Source organism: Perognathus longimembris, chromosome 24 (assembly GCF_023159225.1).
Source record: "Perognathus longimembris pacificus isolate PPM17 chromosome 24, ASM2315922v1, whole genome shotgun sequence".
NCBI lineage: Eukaryota > Metazoa > Chordata > Mammalia > Rodentia > Heteromyidae > Perognathus > Perognathus longimembris.
Genome location: NC_063184.1, coordinates 1961262 through 1968045, shown reverse-complemented (window position 1 = coordinate 1968045; position 6784 = coordinate 1961262).

The following is a 6784-nucleotide window of genomic DNA, read 5'->3' as shown; positions in this document are numbered from 1 at the left end:
AAAATACAGCCTTTTCCCCTAAGGCACCTTCTATGATCTATAATATGTTTGCTGCAAGTCCAATGTTGAGGAAAATCATCACCATCATCATCACCGTCACCTTAAAGAAAAAGAAAATGAAAATAAGAAAAGAGCAGGAAAATGGGAAGTTGAGCAGGAGATAATTGTGAAATTAAAATCAAACGAGCAGGAAAGTCCATGGGATTCTTATCACCATTTACTTAGCAAAAAGCCAGCAGTGGAGCTGTGGCTAAACTGGTAGAGTGCTAGCCTTGAGCAAAACAGCATAAGGGACAGCACCCAGGTCCTGAGTTTCAGCCGCAAGACACATACTCATGCAGACACACAGACACAGACCAGACAGACAGACAGACAGACAGACAGACAGACACACACACACACACACACACACACACACACACACACACACAGAGCAGAGAAGCCCTGACCGTTTTGTCTCTTCCCAGTACCTACTACTAGTAACTTCCTTTCACTGCCAGGAAATGTGATTTGGCTCCAGGAAATAGATTTTGGGTGGCGCCTCCCTTCCAATGCTGTTGCTCCAAAATGCTACATGAATAAAGCTTGTGAAGTGAAGTACAAGAGGATTGTCTGTAACAGAAGAATTATGGCAAAACACAAGCTCAAGGATGGCCTAGGAAATATTCCAAAGTATGAAATGGGCCAGAAGCAAAGGTTTTTAAAAAGTGTTTTATACAGTAATATAGAAGCATCAATAGCTATGAGTTCTACATTCATGAATTAAAGCAAGCATGGTTAGAAAATAGTAAAAAAAAAGTTGCATATGTGTTGAACAGCACTTTTCTTGTCACTATTTTCTAAATAATATAGTATAATAACTATTTATATAGCACTTGCATTATATTTGGTATATTTGATTAATGGGAATACTGGGCATAATTGTGGCCCCTGTAGCTCCAGATACTGGGGGGTCTGAGGCAGGATGATTACAAATTTGAGGCCAACCTGAGCAACCGAGCTGGGCTCTGTCTTAAAAATACATAAACAAGCAAATAAATAAAGTATATGTGTAGCTATTCATAAGCTATGTGCGTGTATCACATCATCTGCAGATCTGGGTATCTGAGAAGGAGGCAGTTTAGGATACTGGGTCTTAGAAGCAATCCCACGCCAGTATTCAGAGAAGACTGTGTTGCCTAAGACAAATCTTCAACTCTGCCAGCAGAGATGACAAAGGAAGGATATTGCCCTTCTAGCAGCAAGGAGATATCTTAGCATAAAGACAGTTAAGTAGGCAGCAGAGTGGAAAGACAGAGTTACCAAATTAACCAGTGTGGACTTCCAGCTTTTCAGAGGCATATTTCCTTACTTTTTGAACCATTCTTATTTCTCTTACAATCAAAATTATCCAACGAGCAGATCTCTGGTGGCTCATGTCTATAATCCTAGCTACCAAAGAAGCTGAGATCTGAGGATCAAAGCTCAGCCTGTGCAGACAAATCTGTGAGACTCTAATCTCCAATTAAGCAGCAACAAGTGGGAATCAGAGGTCTAGCCCAAGTGGACCATCTGTGAGTTGAAAAGCTTATTGGGAAGCAAATGAATGTATGACGAGTGCTGCTAAGGAGTATTTTAGGAAGGTTTGTATAGAAATGCCTCTGGTGCTGTCTTGAGGAAGAAAAGGATCCAGAGTTGTCTTCAGTGGTTAACTTCATTCCTTCCTGGTAGACAGCAAGAAGAATACTTTTACAAATTTATGCCTTGATTTTAGGAGCATGGGGGAGAGCAGAGAATGTTCTGTTATCTGCTTCCGCTCAATTTGGGTTCAGTTCAAAATAAACAATATGCCATATTGATGTGTTTTAGGGTGGCAAACTGTTACTTTGCCACCTTGCAGCCTATGTCCATGGCATTGTCTTTTATCGGGAAGCTACTCATCCTGGAAACATTTGCATTCTTAGAAATGAGGTTCGAATATGCCAAACAGTGTTTCCAATTTTTAAAAATGAGCTGACATTTGCCCAAGACAAAAAAAAAATCACTCCAGTTATGTAAGAGGGCTTCTCCTGGGCCGGCCTGGCTCCTGCCTCCCTCTTCCCTTTGCCTCTGGCCGCCTCTGTCCTTCTAGCCTCGGCATGAGGGCCAGGCACACTGCAAGGCTCCCTCAGAGAAGGGACAGACAGACAGACGCACCACAGGACAAAGACCTCACCAGAGAGTGGCAAGCAAACAGCCTCGCGTATAAAGCACCCACACTTGGGCATTTCACCACAGCAACTCAAAATGGAGTATTCAGAGTACACGGGACATTCTCCAGAATAAATTTCAGATCATAAAACAACTCTTAGCAAACTTAGATGGAAACCATTCGAGCTCTAGAAGAAAAGGAAATTCGAGAATTCACAAATAAGGAAATGAAACAGCACACTCTTGAATCAATGTAATAAAAGTTAGGGTAGCTGAAGAAATATCTTATGGGATACAGCAAAAGTAAAAATAAAAGGAGAATGTACAGAGACAATGTCCATGTTAAAGAAGATCTCAGGTAAATACCCAACTTTCCAATCCAGAGAAGTAGAAAAAGAAGAACAAACAAGCCCCAAATTATCAGACAGGAGGAATTAAAGATAAGAATGTTAATAAATGATATGGAAAATCAATAGAAAAAATTATATGCTCCCAAATGGACAACCTAGAAGAAATAGATAAATTTATATGAATACACGAACTGTGATGGAGACAAGAAACAGAAATCCTGTCAGAGTGACAGATGGTATGTGTCTTTTCATATGTGGAAGTCAGATCCAAAATGTAAACATATATGAAAACATATAAACATATATCCATAATCAAACAGGGTATGGCATATGCAAGGGTAGAGTCACAAGGAACAACTAATCAGCAGATGGACAAAATGAATACCAGGGAGCTGAAACCTGTCGTTCCTGTTGTGAATGGGGCTTTAGAGAAGGTGTGGCTGATGAATGGAGAGGGGAAAGATGGGCAAACGCAGTCATAATACTCAATGTATGCATGGGAAAGCGGAACAGGTAATTTGGGGGATGGGTAGGGTAGGGGTCGAAAAGGGGGAGAATGATTAAAAAAAAAAGACACCGATCAAGACGTATTATACTCATACTTTGACATGCTGAATTAAAACTCCTTGGTACAGCTACTTAAAGATTAAAAAGGAGAAACAGAAAGCTGGAGCAGACCAATAAAAGCTATGGAGATTGAATCAGTAACCAAAAATGGAAAATCCGCTAGGGATATCGCCTAGTGGCAAGAGTGCTTGTCTCGTATACATGAAGCCCTGGGTTCGATTCCCCAGCACCACATATATAGAAAATGGCCAGGAGTGGTGCTGTGGCTCAAGTGGTTGAGTGCTAGCCTAGAGCAAAAAGAAGCCAGGGACAGTGCTCAGGCCCTGAGTCCAAGCCCCAGGACTGGCAAAAAAAGCAACTCAAAAATGGAAAATCCCAGTAACAGAAGGCTTTACATACAATACTACTAACCACTTAAAAAATAATACCAGTTATTCTCCTTTGGACAACTATTTAAAGATAATAAAAAACTAAATAAAGATAATACCAGTTCTTAAACTTCCAGAAATATAAAGAAGGCAGGATTCCAAACTCATGAGGTTAGTATTGTGCTACAAACGTCAAAGAAAACAACATAGAAAACTACAGGTTAATACCACTGATGAACACGGATGCAAAAGTTCTTTTAAAATATACTATTAAACTGAATTTAACAACACATTAAAAATGTTCCCATGCCAGAACTGAGGGGGATCTGTCCTTGAGCTGCAGGGGTGGCTCAATATATGCATATAAATCTATGAAATACAGTGCATTACCCAAAGGATGAAAACCACACAATCACCTGAACTGAGAAAAACATTTAAAGTACTCAATATCCTTTTATGATTAAAAAAACTCAATGAATTAGGTATAAAGGGAATTTATTTGAGAAGCTTGTAGGCTTTGATTAATGGGGCCGGGCATAAGAGGACATTCCGTGGCAAAGCATTTTCCTCGCATGTGCAAGCTCTGACTCTAATCCCCAGCTCTGGAAAATTAAAAACAAAAGCTTTATCAATGGAGAAAAGCAAAAAGCTTTTTCTTCCGGGATACAGAACAAGAGGAGTATGTCCATTTTCTCCTTTTCCATTCAAGTTAGGGAGGCTGAATGTGAGAGTAGGCCAGCCCTGTCCGCCTGGTGTCTGATAAGGGTGGCTTTGCAGATGACATAATAAATGAAGGCATAGAAAGATTACAGTGCAAGACAGGAGAAGCCAGAGTCAGCGGTCGAGCTTGTTCTTTTCATAATAACTCATTCTCATGAGAACTAGCCAGTCTCTCATGAACTACATGAATCCAATGATCTAATTGCCTTCCATTAGGCCCCACCTTTTTAGTAGCTCACCACTTCAACATGGACACATTGAGGTTCAAGGTTCCAGCATGTGCACCTTTGTGGCACACACTCAAATTATACAATCACAAAATGACACCCAGAACATGAACCAAGTGACCACATGGTAAGGACAGGTAAATACTTTGTAGCGCATGTAAGGGAAGCAGCAACATCATTATCCAATGATGATCATTACTACTACATCTTTAAAAAGTAGGTGCAGGGCTGGGAAGGTGGCCTAGCGGTAGAGTGCTTACCTAGCATGCACGAAACTCTGGGTTCAATTCCACAGTACCACATAAACAGAAAAGGCTGGAAGTGGTGCTGTGGCTCAAGTGGTAGAGAGCTAGCCTTGAACAAAAAGAAGCCGGGGGCAGTGCTCAGGCCCTGAGTCCAAGACCCAGGACTGGCAAAAAAAGAAAAGGAAAGAAAGACAAGGGAAAAAAAGTAGGTTCAGTACAGCTTTCTAGGTTACATGTCACAATTTGAAAATGTTGTCTTAATTAAAATATAAAACAAATACCGATAAGCTAGCCACATCTAGGTCATGATGTATATCCCAAGTGACTAACAATTTCCTACAGTATTCTTAGTAGTAGTACAGTATTCTTAGTATTCTTAAAATACATTTTCAATTATTTTATTCATTTATATGTGCATATATTTCCAGTACACTTATACATTAGAGAATGTAATTTTAATTTTCTATCATTTTAGCTCTTACATTTATTCTGAATGAATGTTTTTATGTGGCGTGAAGTTGGGGGTACAACTTCAACCTTTCACATGTAGATACCTATTTTAACCAGGACCACCTACTTTACCATTGAATGGTCTTGCACCCTTGTCGAAAATCAATTGATCCTAAAGGTAAAGGTTTATTCTTGAGTTCCACTCTGTTGATTGAATATGTCACCAGTTGTTCTTATGCCAGTAAAACTAGCTAGAAAACTTGACACTTGGGAATGAATTGCTTACCCGTTATGGTTCTAATATGCTATGTCTTTCTCTCTCACAGGCTCATGTGTTGAATTGAATGCTTGATCCCCGGGCGGTGGTTCTGTTTGGAAGGTCCTGGAAACATTAGGTGGCAGGGCTTAGTTGGACATAGGCCTTTGTGGGTGACACCTGATCCTCAGGCCCCTCTTTTCTCTCTTCCTGCTACCATAAAGTAATCAGCCTCCCCCACGTGCTCCCATCAAATTGATGCTCTGCTTCACAACGGGCCCAGTAGCATGGAGTCAAGTTATCACAGGCTGAACGCTCTGAAAGAAACCTTTCCCTCATTCTTTATGTAACATTTGGTTACAGAAATGCAAAATTAACAGATACATTATATACTCCACCGGTCACTGCCTAATATGGGAGTGATTTTGTATATACCTGTTTTCCCTATTAGAATGTAAACTATTGTAGGCCAAAAACAGGCTCCCCAAACCAAGGACAACATTTAATAATGTTGCTTAAATATTTTGCACTCACAGGATAAACAGGATTTCTAAAAAGAAAAAGACATAATGCCACTAAGTACACAAGGGCTACTGTCTGCATAAATGGCATCCAAAGGATCATACATGATAGCACTTTTGGGAAGTGGTAGAACCTTCTAGAGGTTGGATTTTATAGGAGGTGGTATCAGGCCATGAGGGGGCATGTCTTCAGAGGATACTGCAGAGCTTCCAGTTCACGAAATGAATGGTTTGCTCTGCCATTAGTCCTTCTATGATATGTTGCTCTGGGTTCGATTCCTCAACACCACATATATGGGGCCGGGGCGGGGGTGGGGGGAGCCAGAAGTGGTGCTGTGGCTCAAGTGTGCTAGCCTTGAGAAGAAAAAAAAAAAGCAGGGTCAGTGCTCAGGCGCTGAGTTCAAGCCCCAGGACTGGTTAAAAAAAAGTGCAGAAGTGGAGCTGTGGCTCAAATGGTAGAGTGGCTAGCCTTGTGCAAATGGAGCTCAGGACAGCATCCAAAAGCTGGAGTTCAAGCCCCAGGACCAGCACAAAAATAAAACAAAGCAAAAACATCCTGTAGTTACAATAATCCTCATTGAGGTTTTCTGTCATATAATCTAAGCAAACTCTATTCTATTAGCCCAAATTGTAGTAACTTGAAGACCTGCCCCTGTGAGGGAGAGAAAGTCTTGCAGGGTAATTTGTAAATAACCCTAGTTCAAGGTGTGAAATGGACTCTGCAGGAATCCTGGCGTCCTCTGGTGAGAAGTCCACTGCTCTTTCCCCACAATTGTGGGACTGGCCTGATCCCAGAGACGAACAATGAGGTATTCCTTCCCTGACTTTTTATGAGTGTATAAGAGGAAAACATGACTCTAAAATTAGCCACCTACATGACTACTGCTGAAGTGCTACTGGTATAAAAACAA